Source organism: Harpia harpyja, chromosome 3 (genome assembly GCF_026419915.1).
Source record: "Harpia harpyja isolate bHarHar1 chromosome 3, bHarHar1 primary haplotype, whole genome shotgun sequence".
NCBI lineage: Eukaryota > Metazoa > Chordata > Aves > Accipitriformes > Accipitridae > Harpia > Harpia harpyja.
In genome coordinates, this window is record NC_068942.1 from 66,959,796 (window position 1) to 66,983,863 (window position 24,068).

The window sequence follows — 24,068 nt, forward strand, 5'->3', positions numbered from 1 at the left end:
GCTGCAAATCTTGCAGGTAAGCTGGACAAATTGAACAGGCTGCATCTCTGGGAAAAGCTTGTCTGAACACATCAGCACTTCTGTGCCAAAGTCAGATTTGTGAAGCTGACACTGAATTAAAAAGGGAAACCTTCTCATTTAGCTTTTATGGCATGTCTCAGACCTGCTTATGCAATTGTGCAAAAGGATGCAGAAAGCTGGTTGAAGGGGTCTTAAAACTGGAGTTGAGATCAGTCTAATGTATGGACCCCCATCTCTGAGGAGACAAACTTTATACTTCACACAGCCTGAACACTGATGCTTAAACTACAGAAGCTTAGAGAAATAATAATTGGTCCTGTATGCTTTAATATACTTCAAGGGAAATGTATCTTTTTCTGGGCAAATGTGAAGAATGTGGGTCCAGTGTGGACCCAGAGACAGCAGCTGAGGACTTGTGCAACCCCAGCTGCATTGCTGGGTTGGGCTGGGGATTGTTTGGGTTCCTGTGCCATGGCTTCACCTCCAGGAGCATAAGGCTTACAGAGAAACGAAGGAAAAGTGAAGTGATGGAATGGGCAGGCAACACTCCTGTGCTCTGACTCGCTGAGATACAGGAGGTGCTCATGCATTGTTTAGTGAAAATAAAAAATACTGTAAACAACACTACTGTGTATAAGCACTACTCTATCCTGTTTGTGGCAAATTGCTTCCTTCCACATGTATGACTTTTTCTTTGCAGTGCTTTCAAGAACTAGTAAAAGATAATATGCAAAACAGAAGCTACAGCTTGCTTGGCATGGATATAAAATTTAATATCCATGAGAACTCTCTCTGTCTCTTCTTTTAAGCTGAAGTAACTGTCTGGGTCAAACAAAAATGCAGTAGTTGTTATGTGAGGGAAACTAGGTAGTCTGTTCACAGATCAGCTCCTTGCCTTTTTTCAGAGCCTTCAAAGAGGATGTAGCCAGACTAAAACCATGAGACACATGCTTGCCCTGCTATTTCCCAGTCTCTGTTGAATGGAGGAGAGATTTTTCTTGGAGATTCAGAGCTATTGAAGCAGGGCTTTATCCTGCTCCAGTCCGTACAGCCTCTGGCTTGCCGTGGCACAACTATCTCTATGTGGGAGATCCCACCCTGGGACAACCTCACACACAGGCTGATACCAACCAGCCCCAGAAGCAGGGCGCTCCCATCAGCTACCAGCCAAGACTGGGTTGTGATAAGGGATTAGGACATACACACCACACCTTCTATACTACACATCTTCTATCTTTATCAGAAATACCTCATGTATTACTTAAACCAAAACGACTTTAAAAACTACTTTTTTGTTGTTGTGGTTCGTTGCTTATCTCCAGGAACTCTTCTGGTTTTGTTCTCCTTTTGTTCTCAGCTTTTTCAGTTTAGTCCCTGAAGAAAATGTTCCAGTGCTGAGCTGGGCTAAAAACACTGCAGGGGAGTGTTTTTCAAGCCAGATGTAAAGCTGTTCTCCTTTCCCCTTATACTCTTCAAATTAAACTTCATAGAACATTGGTGGGTTCTTTCATTTCACACCTAGCCTATGCAACAGCACCTCTTTAAGGTAAAATCCTCTGAAAGAAGAACTGAATAGATATTTCTTGAGGATGCTATTCTGCTGTCTCTAGAACAGCAGCAGTTGCAACAAATCTAAAAATTCCTCAGTAACTCTCAGCTAGAACAGCTTCAGTGGATAGACCCCCATCCTCTGTGGTCTGCAAGCAGCTGTTCAGCTCTGGGAATTTTACACTGCTTTCTTTAGGCATTCAGCAGCAGTGCAGTTTTGAAGAGCAGATTTAGCCACATCACATTTCCCATACAGATGCTGGAAGGAAGCAGCTGCTTGTGGGGCAGCAGTTTGGAAGACCAGAGATAGGGGTCTGAGATGGCTGTGCATGTTTCCTCTTTCCCATTAGTGACTCTGCTCCTTTATTGCTTCCACTCAACTGACTCAAACAATCTGTTCTGCTGCTGCAGGTAACCAGAATTTCTGGAAGTCTGTAAGGACTGCTTTTTTTTTTTTTTTTTTTTCTCCTTTTCTTTCTCCTTTCCAGTCCTCAAAATCAGACACTGTTGTGAATCACTAGGTGGATGTAGCCAATACAGCGGCAATCTTCGCTTGTGAAATCTAAAACCCCTAGCTACACCAAAGCTAATCTTTTTTTCTAAAGAAATGAGACTCAGCATTAGACTGGTGTAAAATGGCAGGGAAACATGGTGGGGAGAGGTATGGTGATGAGGAACTTGCTCTACTCATAGTAGTTTCTGAGCTCCAGTGAGGAATAAAACAAAGATAATGGGGGGGGAGTCCTACTCTTTCCTGATGTACTGGATACCTGTCAGTTAGTGGTGATGCAGAAGATGTGTCTTTAGGCCTAAGTATGATTAACTCCATCATAAAGGAGGTTGCAGCTTTTGCCTCAACTTCAGTAAAAGGGAAAGGCAAGCTCTACAAAGGAAGCATGTTTATGTTGTGTGAATACAACAAGGATGGTACTTGCTCTGAGCTTGCAGATGGAATTTTTGATACATACCTACAGATATGTTTATCTAGGAAAACATAAAGCAAAAGGTAGATCGCTGTGTTTATCCTGCCCTTCCAGTTTTAGCTTTTGACCTCTTTCCATGATATTCCTAAGCACCTATACTGCTGTCCTTGGGGCTGTCACCGTTTCCTTGCCTGGATAGTCTTTATAACTGATTTTAAACATGGTCTTGGCAGCTCTGGAGAAACTGTTTAGTGATATTTGCCCCATGTTGATACTTATAGAGAAGTTGGGTGTGTTTCAGATACCACTTTGCAGAAATTCAGTATTTTTCTTTCTAAACAAGTTTCAACTTGGTTACTATAAGAGTGTCTTTCTGCCCTCCTGCCATGAAGGTCTGCATCTCTGGGCAGCTGACTATCCCTCTGTTTGTTCTCTTGTCTGAAAATAGAGGTGTTCTGAGGCTTTTTTTCTTTTTCAGCACCCAAGGTATTTTTAAATAAAGGGGTTCAGATACATCCATAGCAGAGTTACAGAAATATGGGGGCACCTGATTCGAGCAGCCAAGGACCTTTTATCTACCTCAGCGAGTGGGCCGATGGCCAACAAACCATCAGGGCACCCTCCCTGACAGGAAGCATCTCCAGAGGGGCAGAGGATGCCCAGGGCTGCGTCAGCCTCCTCCAAGGGCCTCAAAACATTGCCAGGGAGGATCTCCTGCCTGCTGCAGGCCTCTCCGCCAGGCCCTAGAGCCTATCTCCTCAGGTCTTGCTTAAATCTGGACAGAAGCCTCATGAGCACCTTCACCCTGGGTCTTTCTCCTCAGGAGAGGTGTCGGCACTGGCTGGGATCGTACCTGTGAGGGAGGCCACCGTCTGGTCCCTTGTACCCTCGCTGTGCTGGGCCTGCTAGGCCTTCAGGCTTCCCTCCCATTCTGCCCTCCCTCAGCAAGGCCATGCCTCTACCTGCTCCCACTTCCCTCATTTCTGCGATGCGCCTTCCCTTTGTGTGAAAGGCTGCCGTGATATACTGGCAGTCTGCAGGTGTCTAGTGGCCAAGTTTTGTTACGGAGACATTTTGCTTGATAGGCCTGTATAGGGACGGGATAAAGTTGGGAGGACAGTACAGTTGCATCCTCATAATTTGCTGCTGGCAAATGCCTTTTTGTCTCCTCTTTCTCAGGCGTTGAGGAGGACTTTGTGTCTTGAGGGGTTTCTCAGGGTCAGCATGTCATGGGCTTTGCATTTTGGTCAGGCTTATCCCTAGAGTCACAATTTAGTCATCAGACATTGAGCTGCTCTGCAGGGGTACTACTGAGACACACAAGAATTAGTCAAAATGACACATCCCTTGTTGCAATCATTTCTTTGTTTAGTGCTAACAGTGCGACTGGAACAAAAGTAGAGCTCCTGACCTGGAAAGTCTATGTGGGTGCGATAGGAGAACCAAGTAGTGCCCTAAATGGAGCACTAATGGGACCTGATGTGGCTGTTTCTCTGAGCACAGTTAGTCCTCGGTTTGTGCAGCTGCTGCTGAGGCTTGTTTCAGGGGGAGTGATGTGAGGAGAGGGGGTAGGTATGGGAGCAGTAACTTGGGCAGGTCTTGGGTCTCAGGGAAGAGAAATGGTTGAGATGAGGGACAGCATTGCCAAAAAGGGCAAGAGGTGCTGGGACATGTGGTGGGAACTTGCAGCAGCAGTCAGAGCTATCTTGATGCTTTAAAGTTCAAGCTTTTCTTTTTCCCTAGTCATTCCCCTAAATAGCATTTCTCTGAGAGTACGCTCTATTTTCAGTGGGACTACTGGCAGGTATTGGTTCAGGCAAAATCTAACCCTCACAGTTAAGGTTTTACATAAATGATTTTTGCACTTAAACTTGTACAGATTAGTGATTATTCCAGTTCTTACCTAAATGTGTTGTGGTTACATTAATTCTGCTATGAACAGTATATAAAATAATAGGATTTAAAATTGGATCTAGTAGCTACTTCCAGTATGCTTCTTTTGAAGGGGGTATCTTCGTATGTGTATGTCGTCTTCCATTTGCAAATGATGAAAAGGTTCTTGAGGTGTGAAAACCAGTCTAAATTTAATATCCTTTTTTGCAGCTCAAAATATGAGGAAATGTATTTTTATTGGGCAATCTTACCTGCCTTCTGCTGGACTGTGATTGATAACTTCTGCCTGATATCAATAGAAAAGTCTTGTAATTATAGTGTCAGTTTGCCTGTGAAAGCAGGTCTGGCTTCAGTACTCCAGACAGAAAGAGGATGCCCACGTGTCGCTCTTGACATTTTCTCAGAAGTATTGCTGCCTCGCTAACTCACCTATCAAGCATGGTGAATTACATTTCTTCTCATTGATTACTAGCTTTCCTGTGCAACTGAAAGCATTGCCAGCTATTCCCTGACATGATGTAAAATCAGTTGGAACACTTTGGCAGGTACATTGTGTTAAGAAAGTGTATTTTTAAAGTGCCGTTAAGCAGATGTTATTAATGTTGATTTTTTTTATCTCATCCTGACTGATAATATCTGTATTTTAATATGTATGTATGCATCAAAGTAGATGTATCTCTACACCAATATTCCTCCATATTGTAATGGTATGCAGTTTTGAACACAGCATTCATAAATGATTTTGAAAAGGGTTGGTTTAGAAAATAATTTTATTTATCACTGCCACAAATTTTTAAAATCCACAGGGAAGGCTTTTTGGCTAATGTGTTGTAATTTTGAACACCTTTCCTGACCAAGTTTTGGAAATCACACCTTGTCCCTGAATACCCTGAGGGTTATATATCCCTTTGTGAAAGATGGACAGTTATTATTCACTCATATAGTGCCAGTAGTGTTCAGGGGCTGTAATCATCTTGTAGTGATCCATGTTATTAGATTTCAGTGGTCTGACAACAATTTACCAAATGCCACTTACTATATCAAGAAAGGCAAGCAAATAAACCTGTCCTGTCCTGTCAGCCTTAGCACCAGGACACATGCTTGCTTCCTGGAACACCTGAGGCATGAAAATCATCAGGACTATTTCTGATTCATCTCACTTTTAAATAAAAACAGGTATTTATGGAGAAAATAATTCAGGTACAAGTTCATCTGTAAATGGGAGTTCTGCACGAGACCCGGTTCGTGAGGGACACCTGTGCAACCAGGCCAGAAATTCCCTTCTCCTAGAGCATTTGGGGCATTTGCTGCACGGTGGCTGGTTGATTCATGCGGATTAGTGGACATGTTAGTTGTCTCCTCCAAGTTGAAAAGCTTTGCCGAAAAGCGAAGCTGGTTGGGCCCGTACAGCTGGTCGGAGCGCGCACAGGGGGATCTATGTAGAAAAGAGCCGGGTGCCCTCTCTTGGCCATCTTTACAATAGCAGCCAAAACCAAGACAAAATAGCGTCTGGGAATTTGAAACAACGTGACTGCTTCAGTAATGGAGAGAGGCTTCAAGACTTGTGACCAAATTAAGAGAAATGTTTATTTAAATGCGGGACCAGGAGCTGAAGATCCTAATCCAAACCCACAGTGCCTCTCTAGTTTTGGTGAGACAACTAACTTCTTGGTCTCTGTTAATCCATCCCAACAGTAGGACTAATGAACCTCTGTACTGTTTCTTCAGTAGTGATAACAGCTACAAATGAAAGAGTCAGAGTTCTTTACCCTGGTCTTATTGTGGACTTTCCTGTTTGGCTCGTGTCATTTATCACAGCAGTCTTTTGTCATGTAATTTACATTTTGATGAAACACTGCAACTATTGTTATTTCAACAGGTTTGTATTTGAGTGGCAGCTGTGGGGTTGAGGCATCCTTGTGCATGCATTCTGATGCCAGTACTTTAGTAAGGCTCGTTGGAGACCTCCATAAAATTTCTAAGCTTATTCAGTTTATCAGCAATCAAACCTACCAGGTCAGGAACTACAGTATGTCAATCTTCCACTAGAAAAGCATATTCTGATAGTAAATAGTGGTTTCTCTGTGTAAGATAAATGATCATTGAGACAGTATTTAACATATGAATAGAAATAGGCCAGTTAAGTAAAAAGAACATTTGATCAGCCTTTTATCAGTCAGATAAGAATGCCTGTGGTAACTAGTAAATTGACAATTTAGCGAAGGAGGCTTCATCTACATAAAGTCCTTGTCATCCTAATAAAAGCACTCTACAAAGGATTTAAATGATATTTATGTGCCTGACAGAAAAATGTAATAATAACCAACTTTTTACTTATGCTGAAGACCAAGCTAGCTATTGACTGTAATGGAGCTCAGGTGGTTTATACCTGCTGAGGATCTAGCCCCATCCTTTTTCTGAGCTAGATTTCTTAGCAATTTACTGATGAGTAAAAGGGAGCATGAATTAGAGCAAAACTAGGTCTGTGCACTGAAGTTGCACCCTGCTGCTGTTCCAGGCAGCTTCCAGGGGTAAGAAGACAAGACTGTTAAGTAGAAAACACAATGTTAGGAGCTGAATATATGCACTCTATTTCCAGCTCTGCTATGGGGTTGCTATGTAACTTTAAAGATTTTGCTAAACCTGTTAACTAATAGACTTGTTATCTGAAAATTGCAAACTCTCACAGGCATGTTTTTGTATCTGTATGTAAGCAGTGGTTTATGAAGCACCCTTAAATGCATAGTGGAAAGACACTATCTGAAGGTTTGTACTGGTTTGCTGTGTGGCATTGATAAAGATACAGCAGTTGCCATTACAAGACAAGCAGCCCTTACTGGTGGGATGATGCTTGCATCCCATGTTAAATCTTTCACCTTAGGTAAAACTCTTTGCCTGGAGTTAGGGATGGAGCTAAGCACTTGACTGCACATGAGTCTTTTGAAAAAGTGCGTGACTTTGGGTGAAATTCCCTATACTGAGAAAGCAGAAGTATTCAGAACAAGCTTCAAGCCCAACAGAATGTATGTGGAGGCAGAGAGCAAGCTACCAGTTTTGGGCAGCCATATGAAAGAGGACAGAGGAGGAAGATGGGCCACAGTGATAAAAGGAGAGCTCACAGCTGAGATATCTGAAGGGTCCAGGGAAGAGTGGCGAGCCATGAATTGGAATCAGTGGCAATGCTCCACTCAGATCTTTTTGCAAACCAATACTTGTTCTTACTAATTAAAACCAGAATGCATCCAGTACTGAAATGCAAACTACTCACAATTTACTTGCATTCCTCTACTTGAGTTGGCAAAAAAACCAGCCCTACGTGAAATGGGACTGCAATATGCTCTGACAGCCCATGTACAGTGTTCGTTGATCAGCCAAACAGTTCCAGAGATGCATGATAAAAAGCCAATCTTAAAAGCCTTAGTACCCGGGACAGACTGTGCAGACTGCCTACCCAGGCTACCTACTGTCATCTTGCATGGAGCTGTTTCAGCTTATAAGCAGTGAGGGACAGAGTGTTATATTTTCATGTGTTTTTATTATTAATTAACGAGAACAAGAACAACATTTGAACAGCAATCCCATGTTTCCAAAGGTAGGTGCTTTTGAGGCACATAGAGTTGACATGCCTCAAGGCTATACCTCATTAGTTTACTTATGTTGCATATCTGTGTATCTCTGGGAATGGAGTAGGTGTTTCACATACAAATAAAAGATGTGGGTGGAGAAAGGAACAGGGCTGAATTATTCAGTTTCCTGCCCTGCAGCATGTGTAATCACGCGTGCCATGGCAAAGTGAATGTAAAATACTATAAGCAAGGTTTGGAGCTGGTATAAATTAGTACAGCCCCATTGAAGTTGATAAATGTCCTGGGCAGCTTCTGTGAAGGGTTAGACCTGCTTTATATTCACTGTTGTGAATGGCCGTAAGGAAGAATCAGGTCTGAGGTCCCAGGCCTTGTTTATATATACTAAATAGCCATAGGAGAGCAGGGGGGGAATGACCTGAAAGTAAAGGTCTTCAAATATTTTTTTGAGATGTACAGGTTTCCAGACATACATACAGGTAACTGGACTCCACTGAAGCAGATAGATGTCAACTGGCTGCTGTTGGAGATGATGGAAGATTGGAGGCACAGAAGAATTCCTGTTCCAAGCCATTAATTGGCTCCGGTTTTTGATACTTCATAAGCAACTTAGATTGGGAATAAAACTCTTAGTCTATGTGACAGTGCTATGGGTTAGTACACAATGCAAAAGAGAGGAAAATACCACATGAAAAACCGAATGCAGTTTCTGAGTAATTAATTGCTCAGCACTGGTAAAGCAATGTAGCCATTTATTAAAATAGACAAGGTTTTGTGTGTGATTCACAGCTGAATTGCCTGCTAATTAAGAAAGAGCTAATACTCATTTAGATAATAGTCTTGTCAATAATTGTGGACAAAAGGAAGAAAAATTTTATTAACTGGAAAAAAACGGGATGGATGACTTCTGGATATTGAAATCTGAAAAAAATACTGAGCTTGAGAGATATTGTTACTAAATGGTACTGGACGCTTCCTGTTGAGTGATTATGTTCTATTAGACACCTGCCAGGACACTTTTCTCTCATCACTCATCATTATCATCGGTTATGGTTTTATTGTGTATTTGATAATGTACTCAAGGGAGTACTTAAATATACTGTGGGGGACTAAAGAGTACAGGAATAAAAATTTGATTGTATTATGTTTGTTTACCTACTGACAGAAATTCTTGACTTCATAATGTGGTATAAAGACAGAATTTTCAAAAGTCTGCAGACATCTTATTTCCAAAAAGTCAGTGAGGGACAGTCCAAGCCCCAAAGTCCAGTAAAGGACTTGAGTCTCAGAGAACATACCTGGTGAGGTAAACGGCTTGCAGAGTGGAATTCAGAGTGGTTTTCCTGGGGAGACACGGCAAACCAAAATGAAATACAGAAATGGTTTGTTCTTTCAAAAAACTGATCAGTATTGGCTCTTTCCATTTACATGATCAGCAGTGGTGTCCCTGCCACCATGACCTTAAAGGATTACCTAGAGGTTACGGTATTTGCCTGGAAAGTGGGAGACTCAGATTTGCCCTTCTCAGCGTTCCAAACACTTCTATTTCAGACTTACATCTTAAGGACCAAATGCCTGGGCTTTGCAAGAAGTGTATATGAGTTCTTCAGGTCAAACAGGTAAATTGCACAGTGTGAGCCAGATATCACCTTGATCGCAGGAATCAGGCAGAAAACTATATAGTTCTTTTTCTGACACACTCCTGCAGTGTCCTCAGGCAAAGCTTTCTCTTCTCCATGCCAGAAAAGTTTATATGCTTTTTCTATAGACCTGTATTGGCTTTGCGTGGCAAGGTTTTGGTAGTGGGGGGGGTTACATGGGTGGCTTCTGTAAGAAGCTGCTGGAAGCTTCCCTTTTGTCCGATAGAGCCAATACCAGCCAGCTCTAAGACGGACCCGCCGCCAGCCAAGGCCGAGCCAATCAGCGATAGTGGTAATGCCTCTGTGATAACATTTTTAAGAAGGAAAAAAAGTTGCTGGGACAGACAGAAACGGCAGCCAGAGAGAGAGTGAGAACATGTAAGAGAAACAACCCTGCAGACCCCCAGGTCAGTGAAGAAGGAGGGGGAGGAGATGCTCCAGGCGCCGGAGCAGAGATTCCCCTGCAGCCCGTGGTGAAGACCATGGTGAGGCAGGCTGTCCCCCTGCAGCCCATGGAGGTCCACGGTGGAGCAGATATCCACCTGCAGCCCGTGGAGGACCCCATGCTGGAGCAGGTGGGTTCCTGAAGGAGGCTGTGACCCCGTGGGAAGCCCGTGCTGGAGCAGTGTACTCCTGAAGGACTGCATGCCGTGGAAGGGACCGATGCTGGAGCAGTTTGTGAAGAACTGCAGCCTGTGGGAAGGACCCACGTTGGAGAAGTTCATGGAGGACTGTCTCCTGTGGGAGGGACCCCACGCTGGAGCAGGGGAAGAGTGTAATGAGTCCTGCCCCTGAGGATGATGAAGCGGCAGAAAATAACGTGTGATGAACTGACCGTAAACCCCATTCCCCGTCCCCCTGTGCCGCTGGGGGGGGGGGGGGGTTGGTAGAGAATGCAGGAGTGAAGTTGTGCCCAGGAAGAAGGGAGGGGTGGAGGGAAGGTGTTCTGAGATTTGGTTTTATTTCTCATTACCCTACTCTAGTTGATTTGTAATAAATTGAGTTAATTTTCCCCAAGCTGAGTCTGTTTTGCCCATGACGGTTATTGGTGAGTGATCTCTCCTGTTCTTATCTCGACGTACAAGCCCTTTGTTATATTTTCTCTCCCCTGTCCAGCTAAGGAGGGGGAGTGATAAAACGGCTTTGGTGGGCACCTGGCGTCCAGCCAGTGTCAACCCACCATGAGACCCTAGGGGTAAGCTTTTGCATATCTAATCTTAGAGATATGTAGTGTAAACTTCAGCTTCTGAGTGAATCATTGAGATTCCCTTTATAGTCAACGTGGAGGAACAGGACTCTCTTGAGTGAAGTCTTATTGTATCGTAAAGCGGATGTGCAAAGTAGGTTGGGTGAATCCTGCCTAAATATACTTATTTCTTTCCTCTAGGGAGCTTAGGGCAACTAGCTCAAGATACACTTCTAGAGAGAGGCGTACATATCAGTGATGTCCCTATAAGAGAAATCTCTCTCTAGAATTCAAGGTCTCCCACAACCAAAAGTCAGTGGAGGAGTTAATACAGGGTGAGAAATGGACACTGTTCCCTGTCTCCTTCAACTTCTCTGTCTCATGCTTCTCCTTTCAAATTTACAGGAATTATACATAGTTGTAATCAGTTGTCCTGTTGTTATAATCAGAAAATCAGTTGTGTTCTGTTATTGGCCTTTTTGCAAGGATCAGTCTGGAAGCTTGCATGTCTTCTGATGTTTTGCTTTTCTAAAAGGCTTCAGCGAAGAGCATGGATCATTGTAACTCACTTTGGATTAGAGCAGTTTTTCTGGGAAGCTTTTTGTATGTTTTAGCTATTCCTCTTTTTTGAGGTTCATTGACATATTTTTTGTGTTCGGAACAATTTCCCTCTTGAAGACACTGAGCATAGTATAATCATGGAGAAACTGGTATTCACATGGTTCTGTCCTTTTCTTCTTTTCCGCATCTGCTTTCAATCTGTGTTCAGAATGTTCTGGTTTTAGGGACTTGTTCCTTGTGGACCTAGTGAAGTGACGGTTCATTGACCATGACATCGATCAGTGAGACGTGACCTGTTACAAATGTAATTACCAGTTAACTTGACTCTAAACCATATTTTAACTGACAGTTTCAATTTTCAGCATTCTTAATGGAGAAACACAATGATATGTTGCAAGATGCTGGGTGTCTTGGAAACTCATAACATTTACAAAATAAACCCTAAATGGAAGGAAGTAAACTAGTTGCTGAAAAGTTGTGGCAAAGAGGAGACCTGTTCAAGCTTTGCTTCAAATACTGGAACATGCCGACTGTATCATCAAAAAGTTATGAATATATGTGCTGATAGATTTCAGTCCTGAATGCGTATTACTATGTAGCTTTAGCTTGTTTTTCTTCAGGTTTAGGCAACTCTTCAGGACTGAAACTGTTCTTTATTCAGATAGTTCTTCCAAAAAAATTCAAACAAACCCAAAAAACTTGTGTGCCCAATCCAATCTTTACAATGTAGTTCTAATGAGTATAGTGTGAACCAAAACCCAGCATGTGCTGTTATCATTTGGACTTTTTTGAAGATGTATACGTATGTCAAAATTTTCATTTTCAAGTCCTTTCCAATGAACACTTATGTCATCACCTATTGCCATTAGGGAACCTGTCAACAATCTCTATGTAACGTAGTACATTATTAAGGAGATTTAACAGATAATGATCCATAGGTAACGCATGGATAGCCCATTGGTGAGAAGTCACAGTTTGCCAAGCTCATTCCAATAAACACCCATTTGTTTGGGTTTTGTTTGCAGTGCCCAAGCTGAGAAATGCAATTTTTGCCTGACTGTTTATTTTGCAACTTCATGGTAGATCAGGAGGGAGAGGCCTCTCTTGGTGGGGACTGCAAACACTTCTGAATACAGAGATGAAGTCTTCTTGTCTAAGACTGTACTAGATGATTTTTGACTACTAGTGCTGATGAATACAAGGGCTTAACTGATGGCCCTAGACCGAGGACAAAGGAGGTAATTTGCTCAAGGGCCTTAACACTAACATCTTGAAGAGAGAGTCCTTAGAATGAATTCAGCCATGCACCAATGTCAGGGCCATCTTGCTATTTATCATAATTTCAAAACCCCACCTCTTTAAATGTTTTAATAGGTTTTGCCTTGAACAGTACAGAGGACTTATGTAAACATTGTCATGACATCCAAGATCTTGCCAGAGAAAATGGATTATCCAAAGATGGGAAGAGTTGAATTGATGATGATAATGAGTCTTCATAATGATAAATATTATCTGGCATAGATTTACCAAGACTGCAGGGACACAGTCCAGGCTCATAAATAGTTCACTGGTTTTGACATCCTAGTATTCAAGTCTCTCATCTTCCTATACTTGATCACATTTATGTTAGATTTGAAAGTTCTTTAGATCTTGTTATGTCTCTGTATAGAGACAGTGTGCATGCAATAAAGTCTAGTAAAACTAATGGACCATAGAAGTCTGTGACTTCACACATTCCAAAATTTACTTTTAATTAGGAACATGAACGAGCATCAAACTTACAGCAAAATTCAACCAAATTCCCTCACAGTTTATTCAGTGCAAGAACAAAATTTCGCTAAGTGTTTGAGGTTTGCCTGGTCTCTGTCTCAGCCTTTGCCTCTCATCAGGTTCATCAAAGCTTTTAGGAAACACAGCAGCATTTTGATGAAAAGCAGGCCAGGTCTGCAGGACGATACTGAATTTTGATCTTGTTTGTTTTGCAACCTAGAACTTTTTTAAAGCAAAGTACAGTGGCTTTTAAGAGAAAAAATGTGATTGTAGATGGTTTAAGGTAGAGCATCTAGAGAGGAAAAATAATATTTCACTTCATTCTCCCAAGATCTTAGCAGCTTCTGGAAACTGATGAACCTTTCAGTAGCGGGGAAGTAGGAGGTCAATGTCAAACTGGAAATGTCATGCCAGTGTTAGATTCCTTCTCTTTGAGGGATCTCGCAGCTTTTACCTACACTCTGGCTTAGCCCTTTTCATGAGGTGAAAACAGCTCTGAAAGGTATGAATGTTTTTATTTTTGTTACTGTCGTGGTTTAACCCCAGCCAGCAACTGAACACCATGCAGCCGCTCACTCACTCCCCCCCCACCCAGTGGGATGGGGGAGAAAATCGGGAAAAGAAGCAAAACCCATGGGTTGAGATAAGAACGGTTTAATAGAACAGAAAAGAAGAAACTAATAATGATAACACTAATAAAATGACAACAGTAATAATAAAAGGATTGGAATGTACAAATGATGCGCAGTGCAGTTGCTCACCACCCGCCGACCGACACCCAGCCAGTCCCCCGAGCGGCGATTCCCCGCCCCCCCACTTCCCCGTTCCTATACTAGATGGGACGTCACATGGTATGGAATACACCGTTGGCCAGTTTGGGTCAGGTGCCCTGGCTGTGTCCTGTGCCAACTTCTTGTGCCCCTCCAGCTTTCTCGCTGGCTGGGCATGAGAAGCTGAAAAATCCTTGACTTTAGTCTAAACACTACTGAGCAACAACTGAAAACATCAGTGTTATCAACATTCTTCGCATACTGAACTCAAAACATAGCACTGTACCAGCTACTAGGAAGACAGTTAACTCTATCCCAGCTGAAACCAGGACGGTTACCAAGAAACTTTCCCTCCCTTTCATTGCTAAGTTAAAAATAAAGACAAGGAAAACTAGTCAAACAGTTCTCTCTCTCCCCCTAAATCACCTTGTTGTTTGTTGTTCCAAACAGGCTTATTTCCCAGCTTTGCCTGGCTGTTTGGTAGGCTGTAAAGAGATGAAGGATGCTTAAAAAAATTATTTCTGCAGAGTGAGACTCAAGGAGAAAACACTGAAAAAATGTCTTTTAGGCCATTTCCTCTTGGATTACTGAACTTCGCTCTGTTTAGTCAAGGTACTTGGACAGCTGTTCAATCAAGCTCTTTCTCAGAGGCCATTTACCCACACTATAGGGAACTCTCTGCCAGGGTCACCTCACTCCACTTTTGTGTTCATCGTAACAGCCTCACCATCCCCTTGTATCTCACTGCAGCTCAAAGCTCCCTGTAAACTGCCCGTAACTACCTATCTCTCACCTTTATGCCTTAGGCTGTGCCTGTTCAACAAAGCTCCTCCGTACTATTTTATTGCTGGCTCTTCCTCTTTTTTCTTCTGGTTGTCCACATCTCATTGGCTCCTTTCTGGCCTGCCCTGCCTCTACCCGCACCCCTACCACTTGGCTGTCTGGTGTGTCCTGATGTTAACAACTGGGCCCTCAACACTGTCTTTCTCTGCTGGCACCAACAGCTGACATTGGATTTTAGATTTCACCCATTTGTAAACTTTGATCTGTTTCTGGAGATAACACTCCAGCCTCCTGGTGATTTAGAAAGACACCGTTAAAACTGCTTACTTGTAATTCATCTTCATGACCATGAAAATAAGTTTCAAGTCCAACTCTGTGACAGAGGCCAAATTCTACCAGTGCAGAAATAGGAGAAGTTACTAAGCCCTCTCATGTATTGGATGCTTACTGGATGATAAATTCACCTTTACTGTCATGGACAAGAGCAGAAGGTAGGCTGGCACTGAATCTACCTATTAAATATTTACACTCTACCCATTACAATAAATGAATAGCTACTGAATGCTGGAACCTTGGCAACACTGGCACTGAAATAACAGGCACAAATGTCAGTTGGCATTGGTTGGAGATGTTGTCCCAGGCTCCTGTCATCAGCAGAGACAGCTGTTCTCAGATGACAACCAGACACTGCTGAAACAGAGCTGCTGAACTAGTAACTCTAGGATGCTGAAGAACTACAGGACAGGAGTATGCAACTGGGAAAAACCTGCCATCAAGCTGCATTAGAAGCTGTAATGGCACCTAAAAGTCTTGGGAGTGTATTGAAAGCCCCCCATGTAATAAAATGGAAGATTGAAATTCTTTTTTTTTAATGTGTAAGATGTCAATCAGCGGAGCACTGTAGCAGCATGGACACCAATGGGCAAGAAGACAATAGGAGTGACAAAAGAGATGCCAGTTGTCAAAAGCCATTGCCTCACTGGTCAAAAGAAAATCTGAAAGCTGTCTGTTGATCTAGATAGTGAATCCCAGTGTCCTAAAGGGGAAGTAAAATGCCAAAAGTTGGTGCCTGGAGAGTTTCTGCTTTTGGGAGCTGGCTCAGTCCCCAGCAGAGCCTCTTTTTTTCCTCTGTGAAATGTGACCATGGAAAGAGGACAAGAGTTGGATGCCTCATGTCACTCCAGTACATTTGATGAAGGTCTGAGAGCAGAGCCTGGCCGGCACTCAACCATTTCTCTGCCCTCCTCCTCTTGCTGCCAGATGGAGCCTTTTTCTTTCACAAAAGCTACTGATCATTCCCCTTCAGTCCAATGGCCTTCAGGAAAAGGGTGAATTTCAGGCTTGTGGTCTGAGAAACCTCTTCATTTTCTCATCATTTTATGCACTGAGTGCAGGAGGGCAGCAAAGTTCTGGCAAAACCCCTGCCACCTTTCTTTTGCAAAGGCGGCAACTAGCTGGCAGTGCCCTCAATCACAACCTTTTAGAAAGAGATGCCCAAAGCATAATAAACAGGCTGAAATTATGAAACCATTGCTGTCACACAGTTTATAAGTTCTTAGTTGAGCTGTTTGTGCTTTGCTGGTTGTTTTCATCTGCATAGCAGTATGTAATTAAAACATTCATATGCAGATGCGGCCCATTTAGGGCTGAATCCTGTTAGATGCTGAGTGCTGAGGGATCTCAGCTGCCAAGGAAGCGAGAGGAGGCTCAGAGTAGTCTGAGTTGCCCAGCATCCGGCAGTGTGCCTTAACATTGAATTGTTCTTATGTTAGGATAAAACTGGCAAGGAACAGGGAAGCAGTTTAGGGCTCAATTAACAAACAGCCTTTAAAAAATGTATTTCAGTCTGCCTTAGGCTTTGCCTTAGGGCTAGCCCTGTTCACAGAACTAAGACTAAAAGAGCAAAACTGCTTATATACATAATATCCTGTAAACAGTCATCTCCTCTAAAATATGGGCAATTCAAAACATCTCAGTGTCCCAGACACCTCTGGAAAGGGAGTCAGTCAGGCTGGTATTGGGTCAAATTATTCAGTAGAATACCTAGGATCAATTTTTTACATTTTTTTTAAGCTTTTTGTAGTGTTTGAACCAGAGCAAAGTAAAATAGTATCTTTTGGATTCAGGCATAAAGTAGGCTGGGTTGAAGGAGTCATATGGCTCCTGTCTAGGGCACAAGGAGACTGCTTTGTCCTGGGCATGGAGAATATTGTGGTACAGAGCTCAGAGCCCTCCTGCTGTTGGAATGTACATTAGATACATCTATTAATTATGATAGTGGCCACTTCTTTTCTGTTGCACTTCACAAAGGTCCAGAGGGCCTATGCTGTATCTAAAGGTAGTTTTGACTAACTCACTTGTGTATTCTTACGAAAGGTTATGTTATGACAAAGAGGAATGTTTCTGGAGAAATGGGTTTGGAGAAGCAGTGGAAGTCAATCTCTGCAGCCTGACTGTGACTGGGGCCATGGTGCTGTGATTCACCTTCCCTTCTAGGAGGAGCTAATGCCTGGAGAGAGGATGTCCCACTGCTCCTCTCCCTATTTGCAAATCATCTAGGAGACTGGGGAATTGACTCTTCAACACATTACAATCCTTGTACTCCCTTAATGGGGTCAACTGCTATACCACCCTTGGCTGAATTTTCTGAGGTTTTGCAGAGGTCTTTGTGCAGAAGTTAAAGCTAAATCAATAAAAGGGCAAGATGAGAATTCATCTGCTTTATCTTGCTAAGTTTATTTCTGATTATCTGACTTAATGAGATCTTTTTGCCTCTCTTTCCATTCAAGACAAATTCAGCTGGTATCAAGAGAGAATAAATCCTTCCAGAGCAAAGTGATTCACTGTGAGTCTACATTCAGTTTGTCTATACACTTTCCCTAAGTTATTATGACAGTGCTGAAATAGGAGATCTACTTAACATTTATATTTATTTTTTTCATTTGGAGAGTAGAGAAAGAGCATGTCTGGTCACATGCTTTCTTTGCTCCCTTGGAAGAAAGGTACAGTGTCATCTTTCTACGTAAAGCTGATTCAAGGTTTCTCAGCACTGTAAGCAAAACTGAATTCTGCTGGAGCTTGGAGCCACTCCTGCCATGGAGAAGAAAGGGATAAGCAGAAAGGATATATGAGAAGATGTTGCACAGTGAGAGAATGAGCCCTGGGGAACCAGGCTTGCTGGTTTACCTCCTGCAGGAGGAACAGGATGCAGGGCTGACCTTTGGGAAGGAGTCACACCACCTTATTTCCTTAGCAAGAGAAGTCATGACAGCCAGCCCACAGGGAGTTGATACAGGCTACTATAATTTTAAGCAACCCAGCCAATTGGCCTCTAAGAAATACAATAATATCATTGCATTCCCTCTTTCCTAAAGAGAGCTTCTGTGCTGAACTTGTATGAAGGGCACAGCACGGGATGTAGGCTGAGAAATGGCAGACATTCCTGTGCTGTTCTCTACCATTTCACTGTGGCATTCATGTTCAAGTCTGTAAGAGAAGGACCTGATCTAAGGGTCATGGTAAGAGACACAAACATTCAACTAGGCTCTTACAAAGGTTAGACAAAATGTAATTTTTTTTTTTTCAATTATATATCAACTGCACAAGTTGGGGCTTAAAAAATAAGGCTGATATGTTATTTTTTGTAAATCCTGAGTCCCTTTGAAAGTCCCTTTGAAAGTTAATTGATCATAAGTTTATGAATAACATGCATGTTTCCTGAAAGGTTGATTAATGACTATAAACAAGCAAAAGATCTCTTAAACCTATCCAAGTAGTATACTGGTAGTAACTGATCTAAGTATGTAAAATACTATAATAACTAGCATGAGTGACAAATCCTTCAAGCAAACTGCTTTTGCAATCATACAGTGTTTTTGGATATTCATTCTTGCTGCAGAATTGAAACAGCGGTTGTTATCTAGATTATGTAAATTGAGTTTCGCACTGGAAATTTCATTTTATTTTTTAAGATGTGTGATATGAAAAAAATACTAGGGTATTTAAATTTCCCCTCGAAAAGCCATTCAGATTTTAAAGAGGAGTCACAATTAAATATTACTGTCAGTTAAAGATGGATAGTAATTTTTTCATCTTTGCCAAGATAGGATTTTTTCCCACAGTCCAGGATACTTGAGTGCTTTATCTTCTATGGGGGCGAAGTCCTTGATTTTCTTGCCATGATACATATTTTGGTGTGGAACCTGCTGCTGTTCTTGGTAGACTCATTGTATAGTTTTACACATAGATCTAATAACAGGGGCGTTGGCTGATTTTTTTTTTTTCCCTCACTTCTGTTTCATTGTCTATCCCTATAATTTCATATCTTAAGCTGATAAGGCATGAAGCTGTCCACCGATTTGCTTGTGCAGTGCCTGGTAGACCTGAATTCAAGTGGGATCTCTCAGTATTATGTCCATCACAATTAGCCATTTGTGTTGCATCAGCAGGAACAACTCTTCTGAATTTGTGCAGAACTTTCAAACACTCATTTTATGCAGCCCTTTCAGTTATAGACTGGCTACCTTGTATTTTGCTAATCATGCAGAGATGTTGCATATTTTTATCTGTGATGCCCTTTTCAGCTCTGCCTGTACTATCTGCTCCTTTCATTTACCTGCTTTTCTCTACCCTTCTGTTCTGCTCTGCATGTCCGTTTATCCCCTTCTCAAGTAAATGATTCACAACTTTTTGTGGTATATTCCACAAAGTCCCAGCTGACAGCCGTTGTTTGGCTTTTGTGCTTATTTGACTGGACCTTGTAAAATTGGACAAAATCCTGACTGGGTTTAGTGGAGTTGCTTGTGATATAGATTAGGACAGAACTGGTTTGCTGTGTGTAAAGTCTCCAAAAATCACTGCAGTATAAGGAAAGGAGTGGTTAAAAAGGAGGTCTCCTGGGTCTCTTGAAAAACTTCCAGCAGGTTATTTCCAGTTCAGATCAAAAATATTTCAATGACATCTCCCCTGGTACCTTGATATTTCCAAATACTGTCTTGTTTAGAAACCAGAATGGCAAAGACACTTGCAAATGAGAGTGGGGCTGATAAAGAAAAGAATCAATATGACATTTCAGCTCCTCAGGTAATGATGGCTGCTGTGTGTGTAGAAGAATGAGCTTACAGTTAAAAAGCACAGTTTGTAATCATAGCCTGTGATCCTTTTCTACCTGCACCACAAATTTCTTGTAAATCACTTAATTTCTCCCAGTCTCAGTGCCTATAGCAATACAATTTCTTTACCTTGCAAAGGAAATTGAAGCACAACTTTGTTTCTCTTGCAAAGCAGTATAGTATCTGTTTGTTGAGAATTAGTTTGGGATTCATGGACTGAAGGTGTTTGTTTTTTTTTTCTTTCCCTTTTTTTTCCCCTTCCCATGCAAAATATTTGCACTCCTGACCCCTCTTTCATCTGCTTCATGTTCTAGTCGCTTGTCAATATAAACAATCTGAGAGTTGGCAATATTTCATGTGGGGCCACTGCACTATCTTCCGCTTCTCTGCAATTAATATTCTGTCTTGTCATTTAAGTTCAGCCCTGTGTTCCTAATGTCAGGCTGGCTTTGTTTAATATGACCAGCAAGGTAGCATATGTTTCTGGGTTGGGTCCCACTGCCGCTTCTGGAGGTACCTCCCGTTAATCAAGAAGGCTACTTTGTCATAGTGCAGCTAATGTTATCACCAAACTTGAAGTACAAGGGTGGAATAATAATGACTCCTGTTTAGCTAAATAGAGTTAACACAGCTGAATAGCTTCCTTGATGGTTTATTATATTAGTCTTTCAGAACATTGACGGATTTGTTTTTATTACAAAGCAAGCTTTTTTCTTATGAAAATGACTTGGGACCACAGGTCAATGTTTTTCATGTCACATCTCCATAAGAAGTACATTGCTTCATTATACCTTGTATTCTGCTACTGCAACCTGCATGTCACTTAAATTTATTTGTCATGATACCACTGCCAGGCTGCCATTAAATTGTTAAAGGATATTCAGGAAATGTTTTTGCAGTAACCTTTAGAGGAAGACATATGAAATGGACTGCTCAGACTTTCTGAAGCTAGAGTTCTTAATACTGATCCCACAGTAATACAAGTACTTGAAGATGGCATAATGCAGCACTGCTGAAGAAAGAGGCTTGCTGCTTTTTTGCTTGCTAAGCTTTAATCTGCACTGGTTCCCTGACGTGGTTTGGTGGGGGCCTGCACAAATCCTTGTGGCGGCATAAAGTAGCATAGGAACATGCTGGTGTTTTGGAGGTGACAGAAGGGAGGAGCTGTGTGTACCAAACCAAGTTTGGAGTTACAGTGGGAGCAGTAGTCCCAACAGGTAGGTGCTGGCAACATGGAATAGCAATAAAGGTAGAGTGAGGTTGAAACAGGACATGTACTTGCCTAGGCAAGTATGCTTAAGTGAAAATGTACATGGATAAGTGTGATATATGTGAAAAGCATAGTGATAGACAACAGAAAGGAAATCCACAGGCTAGGGAAGACAGAACTGTTTGCTCTGAAAAGAATGATGTTGTCCATCAAACCTGGCAGGAAAACCCAATTTTGCAAGGTTTGACCTACCTGACCCTATTGTATATTAGGTAAGAACTGCAGCACAGTCTGAACAGCCTGAAAAATGGGTAGGGCGCAATTGAATACAAGCTTTGTTCCTGTGCACGTCAAGGTAACGAAGAAATAGAAAGTTTGTGGTAAACTCAGACAAAAGACTGATGACTAAATCAAGCTTTTTCTACTTTCCCAAGCATTAGATTAGCGGGAGATTTCATAGATAGCGTTGTGAATTCTGATTATGTGCATGTGGCTAGGAAGCTATGCTCACAGCATCTCTCCAAGCGTTAGCCTGTTTTTGTTCTTTTGGGTTATTGCCTGGCACAAACAGTATAAAACAGGCTGCAGGAGCTCTAGAATCAAGCTGAAAATATTCAGAGAATGCAGCTGTGGCATTACATGTTTGAAAGGAAAAACTACTGAGAGACCAGAAATATAGGAAGCCAATATAGTTATTGTTTCCATGTTCATTGGTGTCTCACTAGGTGAAAACCAAAACAGAAGCACTAGAAAGAGCTGCAGTGTATCTTTCATGCAAGTTGCTTCTCACTACAGTGTATTTCAGTATCCAAAATTACATTTCTGGAAAGGTTCTTCCTGCTGAATTTGCTGTTTTCATTAGAGTTATTCTTTTTCATTATTGCTTATAAGATTAGGGATAACCAGTAATTCTCAATTTCTTGCTTTTCTGAAACCAGTTGGCTCTATGAAGCACAGGCCTAGATGTGGATGCCCACAAGTTTTGCTTGAATTTTGGGGTAGCAGTAAACCCCTAACCTGTTTAAGAATTTGCAGTTTTCACATGGTTTGTGTGAAATAAAATGCATTGTAACATAGACATAGAAGAAGAGAAATTGCTTTAAGGAATATTCCAATGCAGTTCACTAACCATTAAGTATCATTCTACTTTTGTGAGCTTAAATCTCTACTGACATGAATCTTTTATATCCTGCAGTGCAACTTGTAATACTTGGATAACTAATACTCTTAGAGCAGTTTTTCATTAGACCTGAGAAAGTTTGGAATTGCTCATGACCTTTGAGCAATTGAGTCTCCATTTTGTGGTATTGAAAAGTTTTTATGTTTTAATCAACAAGTATTCTTGAATGTATTCCTGAACTTGATTTTAGCCATTACTGGTAAAAAAAAAAAAAAAAAAAATTTGAAATGTGTTTTTGAGACCAGCAATTTGCAGGTCTATTTTCTGTGTTAGTAGTATACATTATTTCTGCACCCTTTTTATCTGTGGCTCTTAATGTGAGTTTATTAGGATGGGAATTAGAACTAATGACATTAAATAAGATGAGGAGACAATGACAGAGAAATAAAGGGGTATTGTGAAAGTCACAGATGCAGTTATAACAAAACCAAGGCCAAAACTCTTCTGTACATATAATCATGTGCCAAATTCAGCAACTATTTGTGGAAATTATGTATACTGAAATTATGGCATGTTTAGCTGGAGTAAGACAGAACAAAATTGTTGAACGTTTTATTAATTTAAAAAACATACTTGGGGCTATCCTGAAACTAATCACATTTTTAGGCCAAAATGGGCTGAAAAAACATGTTTATTTTACTTAGAACTCTAGGTTGGTACCACTGTCCTTTCTGATTGATGGCTGTGTGGGTGGGTTGGCCTCTGAGATGTCTTGGGGCCCAAGTTAAGTGGTCCTCTGCCCAAAACAGCTTCAAGCCCCTGCCATCTGTGCAGCCCCACTGCCAGGATGTGCTGGGGGAGGCAGTTTCCTATGTTGATGTAATTCCAGGCTGCCCAACAGTAGATACTGAGGACCTCCCAGTGGCTGTCCACTATGCAGGACAGGCCTCAGGGACCTGCAGTCCAAACCTGTCCTGCCAAATGCTTTTTCATTTTTGTCATGTTTACTAAGTTATATGCACCAGCTGTACTATAGCAATTGTTTACTAAAACAAAACTCTAATGCACAAGGAAGGTAATCTAGATTAAACAAGGTAAATCACTTTTAACAATGAGGTAAATCACCTTTAAGAATAAGGTAAATCATCTTAGATCAAATTATTCTGTATTATTCTGAAGATGTTGGGCGTAATAGTCCATACATGTGCAGTAACCAAAGAATAGTTGCACTACAGTAACTTTGTGCCTCACTGCATGTGTTTAGGCTCTTACCTTCTGGGGACAATGAGGTAGTCTGATGTGTTTCTCTCCTTAGTTAAATAGAGGTTGGCTTTTTATCTTAAACATGCCATGGAGCTAAAAGGTTGCCCTAAGGCAGCAGGGTAGGAGGTACATCAGATGAGGAACAGAAACTTGTTCCTGTGTGACTCCTTAGTTTGCACCAAGGACCTTCGAGCAGCACCCAAGACTGTACTTAGACTTGTGTTTTCAGGTTCGTAACATGGACCTGGGATGCAGGAGGCAAGAGCTGGAGATGGTGAAACATGTGGCGGGAGGTATGAGGGCATGGAGAGCTGGATCCCAGTAGAAGGTGTTAGTCATGTGCAACTGGAGAATGAAGGAAACAGAATAATTTAGAGATAGGAGGATGACATGTGAAATGGAAGTACAAATACAATTCTTTACAACTAATTGTGATAAGTCATTCCTGGGTCTCTTTCTGCAGGGCTGCTACTTGCCCAGTAGGTTGCCATGCTGTACCATGACATGGGGCTATTCCTCCCCAGGGGCAGAACTTTGCACCGTTCCTTGATGAACTTCATGAGGTTTCTGCTGTCCTAGTCCTTGAGTTTAAGGCCCTGTGTTGAGGCCATTGAGCCACCATTGAATGGTGGCTTGGTATCTGTTGTAGCCATCATTCCCCTAAAGTGGACATTATGTTAGCCTT

The 24,068-nt window shown here is 41.8% G+C and overlaps 1 long non-coding RNA gene across 1 annotated transcript in view; it reads left to right on the forward strand.

The window, feature by feature from the left end:
- The window catches only part of LOC128139937 (uncharacterized), a 179,537-nt gene that overhangs the window by 80,061 nt on the left and 75,408 nt on the right, over window positions 1-24,068 (forward strand). The window lies entirely within an intron of this gene.